Genomic DNA, 16,986 nt, shown 5'->3' on the forward strand with positions numbered 1-16,986 from the left:
CCGGCATCAGGTATTCTATTGTAGCAACAGAAAACAGACTAAGAGAGGATGTCTCTCACTCTCTTAACTGTTGGCAGTTTTTCTATTTCCTTCCAGTTTTCCTTTATGTGGGTTTACTGTATTCACCACATAATCATTACAGAATTTTATGCCAATTTTTTTTTTTTTTTTGCAAACACATGAGGTGTGGCCATTATCTGAAACTTTAAAAAAAAAAAAAAGTGCCAGTATTAAAGATCATTTATTGGGGTTGGTGTTGTGGCCCAGTGGTAGAGCATGTGCCTTGCACATGTGTGGCACTGAGTTCGATCCTCAGCACCACATAAAAAATAAATGAAGGTACTGTGTCTATCTACAACTAAAAATATTCATGTATTTTTTAAAAAGGTAATTTATTATTAAACTGTCTCTGATGCAAGATTAGGATGCGTGGAATACTTGTGAATATATGTTAAAATTGAATAGTCCAAATGAACACACATTATTTCTTTGTGGCAGTTTAGAGAACATTTTCCCAGTGTGAAAAAAATAACCACATTGGTTGTTATTGATTTGTTCAGTATAATCAAAATATTAATCTTGAGAAAACTACTACAGGGTTGCAAAGTATGAATATAAAAATTTAATCTTCTGTGTCTGAAGATTCTGCCGCACGTTATCTGATGAGACAGACATCCTCAGGGCCACTCAACTCCTAAACGGGCTGGTGGGCTTTTTCAAATGTACTGACAATGCGCATGTGCTGAGCATTCCAGGTTCGTACCCGTGTTGGAGAAGACAAATGCGCATGTGCCATGATGAATACATCACTGCTCTGTTTACTTTTTAAGTGGCCTGAGAAACAGAGTTAGACCATTCAAATTCTAAGCCAAAAAAGGTATGCCGGAGGCATCACAGTATCTGACCTCAAATTATACTACAGAGCCACAGCAACCAAAACTTCACAGTACTGGCATAAAAACAGACACATGGACCAATGGTACAGCACAGAAGACACAGAGACAAACCCACATGTTTACAGTCATATGACCCTTGACAAAAGTGCCAAAAAACATACATTAGAGAAAATGGTGCTAGGAAAACTAGTTATTCATATGTAAAAGGATGAAACTAGAACTCATCTCTCATTCTACACAAAAATCAACTCAAAATGGATCAAAACCCTAGGAATTTAGACCAGAAACTATGCAACTCCTAGAAGAAAATGTAGGGTCAATATTCCAGCATATGGGCAGGCAACTGCTTACTCAATAGGAACCCCAAAGCTCAGGAAATAATGCCAAGAGTTAATAGATGGAATGGCATCAATTAAAAAGCTTCTGCACAGCAAAGAAATAATTAGAAATGTGCAGAGAGAGCCTATAGAATGGGAGAAAATCTTTGCTAGTTACTCTTCTAACAGAGGATAAATATCTACAATATATAAAGAACTCACAAAACTTTACACTAAAAAAAATCAAATAACTCAATAAATGGGCAAATGAATTAAAAGATACTTCTCAAAAGAAGGACTACAAAAGGCCAATAAATATATGTAAAAAATGTTCAACATCATCAGCAATTAGGAAAATGCAAATTAAAACTACACAGATTTCATCTCACACCAATAAGAAGGGCAGTCATCAAGAATACAAATAATAATAAATGCTGGATAGGACATAGAAGAAAAGGAACATTTATACAGTGTTGGTGTGATTGTAAATTAATACAACCACTATAGAAATCAGTATGGAGGTTCCCCAAAGAGTAGGCATGGAATCACCATAGGACCCAGCTATATCACTATTCAGTATTTATCCTGAAGAATTAAAGTCTTTTACTACAGCACAATTCACAAGAGCCAAACTATGGAACCAGCCTATATGTCCATTAACACATGAATGGATAAGGAAAATGTGGTATATGTACAAGTTGAGTTTTCTTCAGCCATAAAGAAAAAGGAAATTATATTATTTGCAGGAAAATGAATAAAACTAGAGAAGATTATTGTTTTAGTTTTTTTTTTTTTTCTTCTGTGACTAAAGGGCCCAACCAGAACAACTGTAGAGAAGGAAAAGATTATTTGAGGACTCACAATTTCAGAGGTCTTAGTCAATAGAAGGCCAGCACATTCCTCAGGGCTCTAGGTGAGGCAGAACATCATGGCGGAAGAGTGTAGCAGAGGGAAGCAGCTCACGTGATAATCAGAAAGCCTAGAAAGAGACTGCACTCTCCAGATACAAAATATGTACCTCAAAGTCACGCCCCCAATTAACCACTTCCTCCAGCCACACCCCACCTGCCTCCAGTTACCACTCAATTAATCCCATCAGGGATCAATTCACTAATTAGCTTAAGGCTATAACCCAGTCATTTCTCCTCCAGATCTTCTTGCATTGTCTCACACTCGAGCTTTTGGAGGACACCACATCTAAAGCATAACAATTATACTAAGCAAAATAAGTCAAACTAGAAGGTCAAGGTCATATGTTTTCTCTCATATGCAGAAGCTAGAGAGGAAAGAGGAAAGAAAGATGGGGGCAGATCTCATAAAAATCAAAGGAGATCAGTAAAGGAAAGGGATCTAGGGGTGGGAGATTGGGAGGGAGGGAAGTGCTGGGGAGTGATATTGGCCATTTACGTTCAAATATGTAACTACAAATCCCATCGCTATGTACAAATATAATGCACCAATTTAAAAATGTGGGGAGGGCTGGGGATGTAGCTCAAGTGGTAGCACGCTCACCTGGCATGCGTGCGGCCCGGGTTCGATCCTCAGCACCACATACAGACAAAGATGTTGTGTCCACCAAAAACTAAAAAATAAATATTAAAAAATTCTCTCTCTCACTCTCTCTTTAAAAAAAATAAAAAATTAAAATTAAAAAAAATAAAAATGTGGGGAAAAGGGGCTGGGGTTGTGACTCAGTGGTACAGTGCCTGCCTAGCACATGTGAGCAATGAAAGGTCATAAACCAGTTTTGGACTGAAAAAACAGAATGCAGCAATTATGTTGTAGTGATGATTATGTGATGAAATACTGTAGCACATGTTTTTAAATGTCAAAAATTATATGTCCTTCTTTGTGTGTTTAACTTAATATCATGAACACATTTCTATTTCCACATATACTTTATAATTATTCGTTCAACAACTGTATAGAACTCATCAACTTAATATAGTCCCATTTCTTAAACTATTTCTCTTCTTTTGAATTGTTTATCATGTTTCCCTGATATGACTAATGTTATATAAACTTTTTTTCTAGTCTATACCCTTTCTCCATTCACTAAGATTTTTCTTTTTCTTTTTTCTTTTGGTGCTGGGGATAGAACCCAGGTCCCTGTGCATATGAGTCAAGCACTCCACCCCTGAGCCATACCTCCAGCCCCTCACTGAGATTTTTCTTTAGGCCAAATTCCCAAAAGCATAATTATAGAGCCAAAGCACCTGGGTATTTTATGTTTGTCTCTCTTTCTTGCATCCTGAATACTTATTTATAATTTTTGACATTCTTCCTCTCAACTCCTAAGCATGACCTGGGAATCAATCACTTGCTTTCCCTTCTACTTGGCTGGTATTAGGTTATACTGGAGATTGCTCACCAAGCTGCTACCAATTTCTGAACGTAAGTTAGACTTGTTGAAAAATCCTGTGTATCCCATTTAAGTAGCAGGCCAGAAAGATTATAATAGTAATAATAGCTACTCAGTGCTGGCAGGAGTATAAGGCAACACACATCCTAATTAATTTCACTGGGTATAGACTGGTACCTCTGTGAAAGGTAATTTGGCCACATGTAGGAAAGGCATTAAAATGTGTATGTAGTATATTTACTAAGTGTCACTTAAAAAAAGAAAATAAAACTTGAAAAACTGTGCACCTTTAATTCAATCATTTTCTTTTTATTACTTATTCTAAAGGAGGTAGCCAAGGTAGGTACAAACATTTAGCTACAAGCATATTCTTTACAGCTTAACTTAAAATAGCAAAATTAGAAATAAATTTATAACCAATAGAAGGGAATTGGTATGATAAATGATAACACATCTGAATGATAGAATACATATGATACAATATGATAGAATACTATGCAGCCATTTAAAAATATAACGGTAAATGACATGATACCATAACAACCTAAACACAAGTTTATATATCTAATGAAAAACAAAGTCACAAAATAGTACTTATGTTATCTACTTGTGTAAAATATATAATCAGCCTTGCATACCTGAGAGTTCTGCATCCACAGATTAAACCAACCATGGATCAAAGATATTTTCATAGAAAATTTGTGTCTGTACAATATGTACCATCTTTTTCCAGTCATGATTCCCTAAACAATGTGGCATAACTATTTACATAATATTTATATTATATTAGATATCATAAGCAATCTAGAGATAATTGAAAGTGTCAGTGGGATGTGCATTTATTATATGCAGATACTTCACTTCTTACATAAGAAACTTGAGCATCCTCAGACTTTGGTATCTTCAAGGATCCTAGACCCAATCCCCCATGGATAGCAAAAGATAACTGTATACATAGGTACAAGTGGTTGAGGATATACTCTAATTGTTAACAGTATTTACATCTGGATGATGTCATTATTGGTGTTTAATGGTTTTGCTTTTTAAATTTTTTTCTCTACTTGTATTACTGCTTTTATAATAAGAAACAAATAATTGAAGTTTTTTTTTTCTTATTTGAGACCAGTTTCTAAAACTTTTGTGTGCACAAAAAAAGATGTTTCCCTTACTCCACCAAAATGAAATGGGGACAAGAAGAATGGCTGTCTATCATCTTCTAGATTCCATGTGTGCTCCTTCATCCACACCTCCAAATAAAAGGGGTCATCAGAGTGTAGCAAAGAGCATAAGGGAAATCACTTTCTAAATTTAATTCAAAATGTGGTACCTCCAGCCTAGCAAAAGAAGAGAGTATGCCCCAACCCCTCTAATAGTGGACATGCACAGCTCCCTCCATAGAAGTCATGGGGGCCTCCTCTTGAGAGAGGAAGGCTAGTAGGGAAGAAATACCAACTCTCCTTTCTGTAATCATTTTTGTTGCTGTGTAACAAATTTCCCCCAGTACAGTAGGTTACAACAGCACACCTGCATGGTGTCTCACAGTTTCCGAGGGCCAGAAGTCTGGGAGTGATTTAGCTCAGTGGTCCTGACTCAGGGTCTCTCATGAGGTTGACTCCACCCTCAAGTGCACCTGCATGGTTATTGGTGGGCTTAGGCCCTCACTGTCTGGCTACAGGTCTTAGTTCCTTACCTCATGGCCTCTCCACTCACAGTCTGCCTGTCCTTGTGATGTGACAGCTGGCATCCTGAATGAGAGATCCAAGAGAAAGCACTGACTATGAGACCTGCAGTGTCTTTTAAGACTTAATCTTGTAAATGAACTTCACTCTGGTTTCGCTGTACTGGTTGCCCCAACTACCCCTGTCCTGTTACGGGCAGGTACTGCAAAAAGGGGTGCTCCCTGGGAGGCATGGAGGGTCCAGGACCAGCTTGGAGGCTGCTGACCACTTTGACCACCAAAGGCCTGACCACCTGGCTGGAACACCCATCACCATCACCTCTGCAGGAAACCTGGGGCCTCAGGAGCTAAAAGTCATCTTAAAGATAGAAAGTTAGGACAACATGATTGCAAGAGAAAGCACTGAATCCACAAACGCTCTGATGAGCCATTTTTGTTATCATTTAAATAAAACAACAGTTAGTGAAGAGACCAACAATGACACGGTAAGTTAAAGGTAACGGGTCCTGTACACTCCATTTCCATTCATTATGCTTTGCCTACTGGAGACTTTTCAGACCACCTAGCCAGCAGTTTTCAGATTCTTGTAAATTGGGGCTGGGGTGTAGCTCAGTGGTAGAGTACATACCTAGCATGCAAGAGGCCCCTGGGTTCTGTCCCCAGCACCACGAAAAGAAAAGAAAGGGAGAAAGTAAGCAAGAAAGAAGAGATTCTTAAAAATTTATATTGCTTAAGGGCAAGTACTGTGGATACCAAAGAGGCTCCTTCTCTGTGTCTAGCCCAGTGTGCGATGTTACAGCCACTCTGGTTAATGTGCTCCACTTGCTCTGGCTATTGTCCTAAAGGCACAACTTTTCCCAAAGGCAATTTGCTAGTCAGTTAAGCAGAGAGGTGAAGGGAACCACAATCCCTCACAGCCTGTCATCAAAGAGTTTAAAGCCTCAGAGTGGCTCGTCTACTTGGTTCCAAAGCACGTCAGAACACAGCAACCCCAGGCCCTTGGTTCCACAGAGCCCCATGCCCTCCTCAGCACCTGGCCTGCTGGCCCCTGCAGGGAAGGCTGGACCTTTTGCCTACTCTGGGTCCCTACACCTGCCCCAAGGCCACACTATATTAAGTTCTACTGCCAGGGCCACCTCCTCTCCTCCCTTGGCCCTTTCTAGCTTGTAATTCATTTTGAAAAGTATCACTAGCAAGGTAGTTCCCACTTCCACACACTGCCCCCTACATTCTAGAAGGTAATCTAAGGTATCAATTACAATGAAAGGAAGAATCAATGTGACCTTTTATAGTCTTCTAAGGATTGGACTATAAGATTGCTTTATAACCCCAGGGTTTACAGAAGACTATTTATTAGACTTGTTAAGTAAATGCATGAAGAGTGAGGCAAGGGTAACTTTAAGCCTACTAGCCCTGTTTGCCAAAATGAAACTGGCAATGCCATGATGTCCCCATCCCCGCTTCTGCCCCACGACCCCTCCAAAAAAATTGGCCAATGGAACTGTACAGTAAGGGGACCCACAGCTGAGGTCGCGACTGTCCTCCTATTGTTCAATTCTGTGCCTCTTGGCATCAGAAGACCTAATAATGCATCTCAACTCAGGTGTCTTCTTATCACTACGAACCACATCTGCATTAGGAGGCTTGGATCGGGTAACAAGACAGGAAGAAAAATCTTCCAGAGGAGATACAGAATGTATTTAGAGGGGAAGAAAGGGGTGTAGTGTGTGCATAGTTGACCTGCTTACAGATTTCAGAGAGACAGGTTGGAGTGAATCCAGGAGACCCAGTGGTGGCTCTCCTGTCCTGGTAAATGTGGTACCAGCAGCAGCATAGCAGGTGTGTAAATTCTGTATTGGTTGGGACTCTCCCAGTGGCCAAGTGACAAAAGCTGAATTCAAGTGGCACGTCTATACAATGGAATATTACTCAGCCATAAAGAAGAATGAAATTATGCCATTTGCCAGTAAATGGATGGAACTGGAGACTATCTTTCTAAGTGAAATAAGCCAATCCCAAAAAACCAAAGGCTGAATGTTCTCTCTGGTATGTGAATGCTAACACACAATAAGTGGGGAGGGAGAATTGGAGTACTTTGGATTAGACAAAAGGGAATGAAGGGAAGAGAGGTTGAATGGGAATAGGAAAGACAGTGGGATGAATCAGACATAGCTCTCCTGTGTGCACATATGAATACACGACCAGAGGGACTCCGCATGCACAACCACAAGAATGGGAAGTACATTCCATGTATATATGATATGTCAAAATACACTCTACTGTCATGTATAACTAAAAAGAACAAATTTTTTAAAGTTGAATTCAAACTAGCTGGACAATGGAGGCAGGAACTTAAAGGAAAGATTTGGATGCTGTGAGAATTCTCCACCCTCAACCCCCATCCTTATCTCTGTTTTTCTCTCTCTGTGTAGATTTTGTCTTCTCTTCCTATAGAAAGTGACCTTCACACAGCCGTGGACATGGAAGTCCATCTCTCTGAGTCACAGTCACAGACTCTGTGGCCACAGAACAAAGGGCTCTTCTGAGAGGTCCAGTGGGAAGTTCTGGGGTAGGACTCTCTTAGGTGCCAGGTTCACCTCCACACTAGTCCCTTTAGCCAAGAGGCCAGCTGAGTTAGCAAAAGATGGAGCAGAAGGGCTGACAATAGCCCCTACAAGCATGTGGGTCTGGGCTGGGATGGTGCTTTGCTTCCAGCCCACTCCCTGGCTGTGTTGTCAGTCTAACCTTTACTCTCATCATCTTCAAAATAGGGATATATTAATACCAGCCACAATTCTGTTATAAAGATTTAAATGCAATGATGCATATAAATACTAAATTCCACATGTGGCACATAGCAAATGTTTGGAAAGTCTATTTTCTATTTTGGCCATTATTAATGCTTTGCTATCTGCTCAACAGAGAAACCAAACTATAGTACCTGGACCCTTAATTTGCACCCAAAGGATGGCTTTGTGTACCTGCCAACAATCCCCTACTTCTTTAGACAGAATGATGTTGGGTAACATACCATAAAATACTACAAATCACACACAACAGAAGGTGTGGGAGGGTTCACAATGGTCAGAACCAGAATCATCCAATTTAGGATTTAAAAGAACTACTTGAAGCCAGGCGTGGTAGCGCACACCAGTAATCCTAGCAGCTCTGGAGGCTGAGGCAGGAGGATCACAATTTCAAAGCCAGCCTCAGCAACTTAGGGAGGTCCTCAGCAACTTATCAAGACTCTCTCAAAATTAAAAGTAAAAAGGGCTGGGGACTTAGCTCAGTGGTTAAGCAACCACGGGTTCAATCCTGTTACCAACAAAGAAAGAACTCCTTGATATTTCAGATAGTAAAACTGAATCGTCCACCTGCCTAGAGTCAGGAAACATAACTTAGTGCACAAGATTCTGTTGCTATGGAGAGAGAGCATGCTAGATTTTCAGGCAACAAGAAGACTCTGTTGATCTTGCCTGAGCTGGTGTTGATCTGCTGTCAGGCCTCTTCTTGACCATCTGTAAAATGGGGCTGATGAGATTCCTCTCCTCCTCCCACTGGGAGGAACAGCGAGACTAAATGAGGCACCGTTGGTGAACTGCTGTGGGCTCCTCTAATAAAAGGCTCTATGCAGGTGCTTGGCTTTGTTAAACTCTTCCTGGTTGTCAGGTTTAGAGTGAGGAGCTGCTTGGCGCCACTTCAGAGAGTTGCTAAGAAACACAGACACAGTAAATGTTCTTTTTCAAAACTGAGATCACATTGGGAGTTGGTGCAGTCACTGCCTTGACCTGTGAGACCTCATGCCCAATCATTGACACCGTTCCTCGTCATGGTTTGAGAACTGCAATTAGACCAAGTGAACTTTGGCTGGATTACTATTCTGTTAACAATAGGAGGCCAAGTAATTGCATGCTGTACAGCAGTTGATTGAAAAAAAAAGTTTATTAATAATACACTAAAAAGACAATAAAATCATTATAAAGGCATAAACCCAATGTAGGTTAGGCCCAGCAGATATTGACTTGTGCCAGCCGATTGTAAGATTTTTTTTAGGAATTTTTCTAGCTGGATGTGAAACAGTCATTTTAAAAACTAAACAAGGCCAGGCTCAGTGGCGCCCACCTATAATCCCAGCTTCTCAGGAGGCTGAGACAGAAAGATCTTGAGTTCAAAGCCAGCCTCAGCAAAAGCAAGGTGCTAAGCAACTCAGTGAGACCCTGTCTCTAAATAAAATACAAAATAGGGCTGGGGATGTGGCTCAGTGGTCGAGTGACCCCGAGTTCAATCCCCAGTACACAACAAATCAAAAAAACTAAAATGATATATGCTTACAATTTTTAAAATACATTAAAAGCAAAGCTAATAAATTCTCAAAACTTACAATTTTCTAATACTTTTATAACTATGTTTTCTCTAGAGGTTACTAACCAGCATTGCTCACCTCAGTTGTCCCGGGTTAGTAGAAATCTCACATACTGAGGTGCTACTTTGCATTTCTTTCCAACTGCATATCCAGAGATGTCCTTTCCGTGCCTTCAAATTGGTCACAGTAGAAGTATTTATACCTCGGCAGTCAGACTGCTGCAAATCAGGTACCTCACTTTATCCAAGAGTCATTTGTGGACTGTTTACCAGCACACCACTGTAGACAAAGAGAGAACAGGAACAGAGACGACAGAAGGAAATAAAAAAGCTGGTGAATGAAAAGTGATGAATTTAACACAGAATATAAAACTGAAATCTAAACTCCCAAAAGGGGAACCCAAAGAGGCAAACCAGCTATACCACAAAACCTTAGAAAAAACAGATGCTGGTCCCCTCTGTAGAACCTGGGTACAGATGTGCTGAAAATACACGTGTTGAACATTTGTGCCAGAAACACTCTGACTCCCGTTGTTTCTTCTCTTCCCTGTGTGCACCTATGAGGAAAGGTTGAATCAGAGAGGGACTGGACTGGAGGACACTGGGCACAGCTGAGAACTTGCTTGCCATACACTCTGGAAACAGAGAACTAAAAGTCTGTGCTCTGAACACGAGTGGCGTGACTCTACTTTGTGTACAACCGGAGATATGAAAAATTGTGCTCTATATTTGTAATATGAATTGTAATGTGTTCTGCTGTCATACATAACAGATTAAAATAATTTTTTTAAAAAAGTATGTGCTCTGAATTGTGAGATTCCACAGTCCCCTTCCCCCTTCTCTGCTCCCATAATGCTGGCAATGGGGCTTTAACACCACAGGCAGAAGATTAGAGGATTCACTGCGGGGAAACTGGCCAGAAAGACTACAGAGAATGGTCTAGCAAGATGCCTTAGTGAAACATTCAAGGTGTCTGCAGAATCACCCCACAGTGAGACTCCTAGTTGACAAGCTTCACCCACGTACACATTACTTGAGTGCAGCAATCACCAGACATTTCAGGGAAGACTCTAACACGCACACACAAAAAATATATTTTCAAAGTATAGTTCTATGCCTGAATAAGCCATCAGGTGCAACGGGAGAGCAGAGACATTATTGCAAGGTCTCTAAATATTTACCTGCCATGAACCCTTTCTCCCAAAGCCACTGGAGGATATGCTCCAACAAAAGGAAGAACTGGCCAAGAAAGAAGATACAAGCTCCAATAAACAGAGGATCCAACACAAGATACAAGGAAAGAAGATTCCCAAGAGGGGGTTCAAGGAAGCTCTGGGGTCACAACAGTGGGCCTGAGAAGCCTGTCTGAGTTTGGAGCATGATGATAGTTCCAGGAAGATGTCCTCACATGAAACGAAAGGCCACAGAGAGATGACCAGTGTGTTCATCACACAAAGGGAAGCTCAGGGATGAACTATATATATATATATATATATATATATATGCATATATATGTATAAAGTATATATATATATATACATAAAATAAGAAGATAAAGCAATTATTAACTCCAGAGAGCCAAAGTTGTACAGAGAAATGTAATCACAGTTCACTGTCAACAATATTTACATGGTCAAAACAATGTTAATACTTGCAAATACTAACCCAGTGATTTCCTTAGATGTGATGTCCTGACTCATAATAAATATTTTTAAAACCATGTTTTCCCCATTGTAAGGTCTTGAAAATCAGAACACATCTTAACGTCGTTATGATAAAAAAGTATCATATCATGGTGTAATTGGAAGCATTCTTCTTCTATTGTGGCACCTAATAAAATAATGGTAAATTTCATCAACATTTGCAGCTAAGATAGGAAGAAATACAAGAACTCTCCTCGAAAGTGAGGGACAAGTGGGCCTGGAGACAGGAAGAGAAAGCTAACCCTTCATTTCCATAACAAGAAGTCAGCAGATTATATCTACAATTATTATTTAGAGTGATTACTGCTAATTTCTGCAGAACAACTAAAATCAGAGGGCGGATGACTCCGCACAGCATGATTGGGCCAGGAAGCTCCTAGGTTGCAATGGTTCTAGGAGGGCTGAAGGTATCTGATTTGAAGCCAGACATATGTATTAGAAGTAAAAATATTATGAACAACAACAACAACAACAAAAACGTACTGAAGCTCTGCCATCTCGAGCCTCACCTGAACAGGTGTCAGGCTGTGAAAGGCAAGAGGAATTTCTAAGAGTTTCTCCATCAAGACAGGCGCCCAACCCGTCCTCACTGTCCTTCTGAGCGGGTTGCAGGAAGCCAGGCCTCCAGAGCGATGTGCACGTTGGTTCCCTGTCACCTCTGCCTCTCATCTTAGAACACGCCACCGCCGGCTGATTTCTCACGCTCCGGAGTTCATGGAGCTGGTCTTGGGAGAAAGTGGTAACCGCAGCGCGCCACGCTTTTCTAAAGGTCTTGTTACTCAGAGCCCTGAAGGATGAGAAAGGAAGCCGGCCGTTGGCTTGGCAGGTGGGGAGCCTCCTTCACGTCGACATCTGTTCGTGGTTCGGGAAACCCAGGCCCCTCCTGTTTTGCAGAGGAAGAGCCCTGGATGCCTGACGCAGAGAGGCATCCGCTCCTGCTGCGCCCAGCCGGGAAGATTGACACCGGCGTCCGGAACAGGAGGGTGATAGAGCGAGAGGAAGATTCCTCCTGATTTAGCAGAAACTGTTCCTCAGATGTCAGGGTTGCACATGAGCTTCTGCAGGCAAAGAGGCCACCCAGCTGTACGCCAGGACATTCTGGCACGGCCGGCTGGTGCAGAACAGCCATCTGCAGACGCTCCCAGGAATCTGGCTGGGCAGAGATGGGGAACACGCACCCAGGGAGTGCGAGGCACCCTGAGAAGCGGACGGGACCACTGGCTTTCCCCCAGCAGGGCTGATTCAGCTGCTGTGAATGCCGCAGCCAACCACAGACTGATGGAAACTGTCCCAATGGTAAACAGCCCCGGCCCCTCCCCGGGCCCCACACCTCCCCACCCGCCCGCGACCAAAGGGGGAAACATATGGCCCAGCAGGGGGCCTCCTGGAGCTGGCTGCAGAGGCCCAGCGGTGACAGCTCTGATTGGTCAGGCCGCCTATTAAATATTTTAAACATCGCTCCCCACTGCCAGATCTGTGAGAGGCTGGAGCGGCCACTTCCTGCAGAAATTCCTCCACCTCCCTCTCCCTCCTCCATTTCTCCGTAGCTCAGTGTTTGCCAGTTTAGAACAATTGAGAGGGAGAGGGAGAGAGACAGACAGACAGACTGTCTCTATCTAGTAAAATGTCTTTTCCTTTGCCTAAGAAAAGAAGCCCTTTTCTTATTCCCAGGGGGCTGCTGGTGCGCCAGACTCCAAGGAAATTTTCCTCTGTGCTCTTCTTCTGCTGTCATAACTTGTTTATCATGATGAAATTAGGCCCAAATAGCCAGGGACTGCATCATAAAAGGGGAAAATAAAGTTACTGGAGGCAGGCAAGCAGGCCCAGGGATGCGCCAGGGGACAGGGAACAGGAAGGGCCTGGGTGATATATATGCATAGCCCAGGCTTGCTGAAGGCTTCTGGGTATCCAAATTCTTTAACCCCGACTGCCAGAGGACCTCTTTGCTTCAGCCTACCCACCTCTCAGCTGCCACTCTGGATTTTCAGCCCCTGCAGGAGGGGGACCCACAAGGTCCTGAGGATATTCTGGGCTTCTCTCATGAAGCCATAGAGGGGACCGTGTTTCTCCTAAGTGGGAAGTTTAGCTGGTCTCTTACCCTTTGATGGAGGCAGGCCCAGATGTGGCCAGCGGAATCACTCCTGGCTGGGTTAGGGCAATATAGGGTTGGGGGAGGGGAAGACATCCTTTGGGACTCTGGAAAGACTTCTGATAAGGAAAACCATTCAATCTGTTACATCTATCGCCACAGAAAATATTTTCCTGTTTCCAAGTTATGAGACTTCAGCAAATGTAGTAAATGGTCTTTGGGGCTTGATTTTGTTGCTTTTTGCTTGTCTTTATGTGAAATCAGTGGCAGGCTGCATAGTGGAAAGGGCCCATCCAGTAAGGACTCAGAAAACCATAGTCAACCTGTAATCTCTCCAGCCATCTCTTCCTGAAATAAAAATAGTGCTTCACTGCCTCCCCGGTTATGGTGAGTAGCAAATTTCACCCAGTTTGTAAAATGCCTTAATAAGTATAGACACATGCATGGAAGGAATTCTGATGCTCTTTTATTCTAGGAAACTAGTCTGTGCGTAAGGGACACTCACGCAGCAAAGGCAGGGAGCAGCTTAGCAAAGCTGGCCTCTTAACAATCAGCCTCCCTTCCTTTCCACCCATTCCCTATACCCGCTCCCGACGCCCAGCATGCTACACTCCCACTGCTTTGTGGGACAGGGCCTCATTGTGCAGGGCTGCCTCTGTGGGCATCGCTCTCCCTCACATCACATTGCTCCTCCTGTGGTGTGTGGGCTTCAGTTTGCCCAAGAACACCCCCAGTTCTGCTGTGGTACCACCCACAACCTGGGTCTGCAGGGGGTGAGGAACCAGATGGCCAGGGGAGGAAGAAGCAATAAGGAACTCGGCTTGTCTAACCTGGGGAAGAGGCGGTTTAAGGCGCCCATCATAGACAGTCTCTAATGCATCCTTTTAGAGAAACAAAGATTAGAGAGGTTCTGTACAGCTTTTTGGATAAAACCTAAACATAGGGTCATGTGCATCCTTCTATCACCTAAATGGAATTATTCTGTACATCTTATTGAGCCATTATTTTCTTTTCTCACAAATTGGTATGCTTTTGAGGTTTTTCCCTCTCAATGTGTGAGAATGGTTTAATTTTTTTAACAGCCACCTGGAGTTTCATAGTACAGATATTATCAGTCCCCTGGTTAAACATTTAAATTATTCTCAGCCTTTGGCTGCAATGAGCGTCTTTGCACACATGTCTTTGAACCCGTGGGGACTGTTTCTGTCCAATAAATTGTTATAGGTAGAATTGCTGGTCAAAGGGTGTGCATTCTTAATTTTGATAGATACAGCCATAATAAGTAGATTTTACTTTTAAGTAAAAAAACATTTTTAGCAACCAAAACTGCCCCAAAATGGTGTGGACCACTTTAGGAAGTTGTGAGTGTCAGAAGAGAATCAAAAGCAGGCCACAAACCAACTTGTCAGGAAGCCGTTGAATATAATCAAGCACTGTGAACTCACAGATGACAAAAGTCCCTTCGAACTCAGATATCTTTTTTAATTTTTAAAAATTTTAATTGACAAAAATCATTATCTATTATGTACAACATGTTTTGAAATATGTGTTCTCTAGCCGTCTAATAATAAGTATAGCCCTAGAGGCTCGACATATTTTTGTTGAACATTGTTCAGTGGTAAACTAAAAGGGACAGGAAGGAGGCGGGGCAGTGCGACACATTCCAAAAGTAGCCGTTGGGCAAAGCAACGCTCTGGTATAAAGAGTTCGCCAGTGGTATGCTTATACTGTGTGGGGCCTGGATAATGGTCCAGGGGGTATGCAGGGAGCCCCTCCTTGTCCTCTCTGTTGTCACTCACATTGTCCACATCTGGAATTCCACATATGAAAAAATGGCAAATATGTCTCAAAGGCAGAGCTCTCTGGCCATCGGTAGCCATTAGGTCAGCATCCCCAACCGCAGAGCGTGGAGTGTTCCTACCGCCATAGGTAATTGAACACTGGAGGTTTTCCAGTGGGAAGAAGTTCCCTCCCTTACAAGTCAACACATTTCATTTTTTGGAAGGAGTTTTCTTAGATCCTTGGGCAGAAATCTGTTTCCCTTTAAAGTCTGTTTCTTGATTTCAATTCTTCCTTTTAGAACCATTAAATTACATAATTTTCTTGCTTCTACATACCAGGCCTTACCATATCTAAGGACAGCCAATAGATGCCAACTTGGTCCTCTCTCCTTTGGGTTCAGCCTCAGTTCTTTCGACCATTCCTTCTGAGTCATGTTTTCCAGACGTTCATCGTCTTATTTGCTGATTTTGAACACCTTCCCCCTCAAGTAGTCATCTCCCTCTTGGAAGTGTTGCCCAGAATTTGGCCAGTTCTAAGAAAGGGTATGGTGGAATCATTCCTCTGTTTCCCCTGCTCCTTTCTAAAACCTGCATACCAGAGAGCTCTTGCTTTGGCCTAACAACATGCCTCAGGGTGAAAGCATCCTGATTTCCTGGAATTATTCTTCCTTTTCTAAGGAATCTTGTTTCTCCCTGTGTCCTCCCATGGGGAAATGGTAGCACCTCGAACCCAGCTAAGCCATTCAGACTCTGGCTTCCAGACTTTTCAGCCTTTGGGAGAATGATGTAACAGAAAAGAGTGGAACAGAGAAATTCCAATGGAGGACAAGGGTCTTCTTCCTGAGGGAGTATGGTTCTTCAACATCCAACAACTATTTCATCCTTTTCCAGAAAATTCCTTTTCTGATATAGAGTCTGGGTCACTTGCTTACAAGCAAAGAACACTGACCCAGATGACCCTGTCCTGTCCCAACCCCAATAGAGTTCCCCGTGGGCTCGAGATCCCTAAGTCTATTTTGCAGTTGCTGCCATTAAACTGCATGTTGCTCTCCCCCCACCCCTGCCCACAGCCTCTAACCGGCTGCCTTCTCCACCTGGGCCCAACCCCTCAGGATAAATCCTGAGGAGTGCATTTGTTGAGTTGTAGGAGCAGCATCTCAGACATGTCGAAAAAGATGTTTTGATCCCAATAATAATGAGAGAAAAGGCCAGAGAGAGGTGTTCTGAACAAGTTCAAAGACTGTAACCCAACATACAGAAACTGTGAGCCATCTACTGACTAAAAATGCACTCATCCAAAGAAATGAAATCAGCACATCAAAGAAACATCTGCACTCCCATGTTCATCGCAGCGCTATTCGCAATAGCCAAGAAACGAAAACAACTAAGTGTCCATCAATGGGTGAATGAATAAAGAAAATGTGGTACATAAACATATTTTTTTTAAATCTCTAAATGCTATTCAGAGATTTTTAAAAAATGAAATCCCAACAGTGGCACACACTTGTAATCCCAGCTACCCAAAAGACTGAAGCAGGAGAATCAGAAGTTTGAGGCCAGCCTTGCCAATCAAGCAAGACCCTGTCAAAACAAAACAAACCAAAAAAAACCCACAAAATCCTGTCATTTGCAACAACATGTATGGAACTGGAGAGCATTATGTTAAGTGAAATAAGCTAGGTGCTAAAAGACAATGATTTCACTTATATGTAGAATCTAAAAAAGTCAATCTCATAGAATTGAGAGAAGAATGGTGGTTACCAGAGGCTAGGGAGTATAGGAGTATAAGAGAGATAGG

General features: G+C 42.3%; 1 long non-coding RNA gene across 2 annotated transcripts; it reads right to left on the minus strand.

Annotated features, from left to right (window-relative positions):
• Positions 1 to 3,863: 3,863 nt before the first annotated feature.
• LOC125616106 lies at positions 3,864 to 12,624 on the minus strand. 2 transcript variants are annotated; one of them, XR_007346735.1, is made up of 4 exons: positions 11,828 to 12,624; positions 11,281 to 11,445; positions 9,682 to 9,895; positions 3,864 to 5,320 (listed from the first exon to the last, which is right to left on the minus strand). It is a non-coding gene; the product is annotated as an uncharacterized LOC125616106 (long non-coding RNA). The 2 variants fall into 2 exon arrangements; XR_007346734.1 differs by having other exon boundaries at positions 11,802 to 12,624.
• Between the last annotated feature and the right edge of the window lie 4,362 nt (positions 12,625 to 16,986).

This window comes from Marmota marmota, unplaced genomic scaffold, assembly GCF_001458135.2.
Source record: "Marmota marmota marmota unplaced genomic scaffold, marMar, whole genome shotgun sequence".
Classification (NCBI taxonomy): Eukaryota; Metazoa; Chordata; class Mammalia; order Rodentia; family Sciuridae; genus Marmota; species Marmota marmota.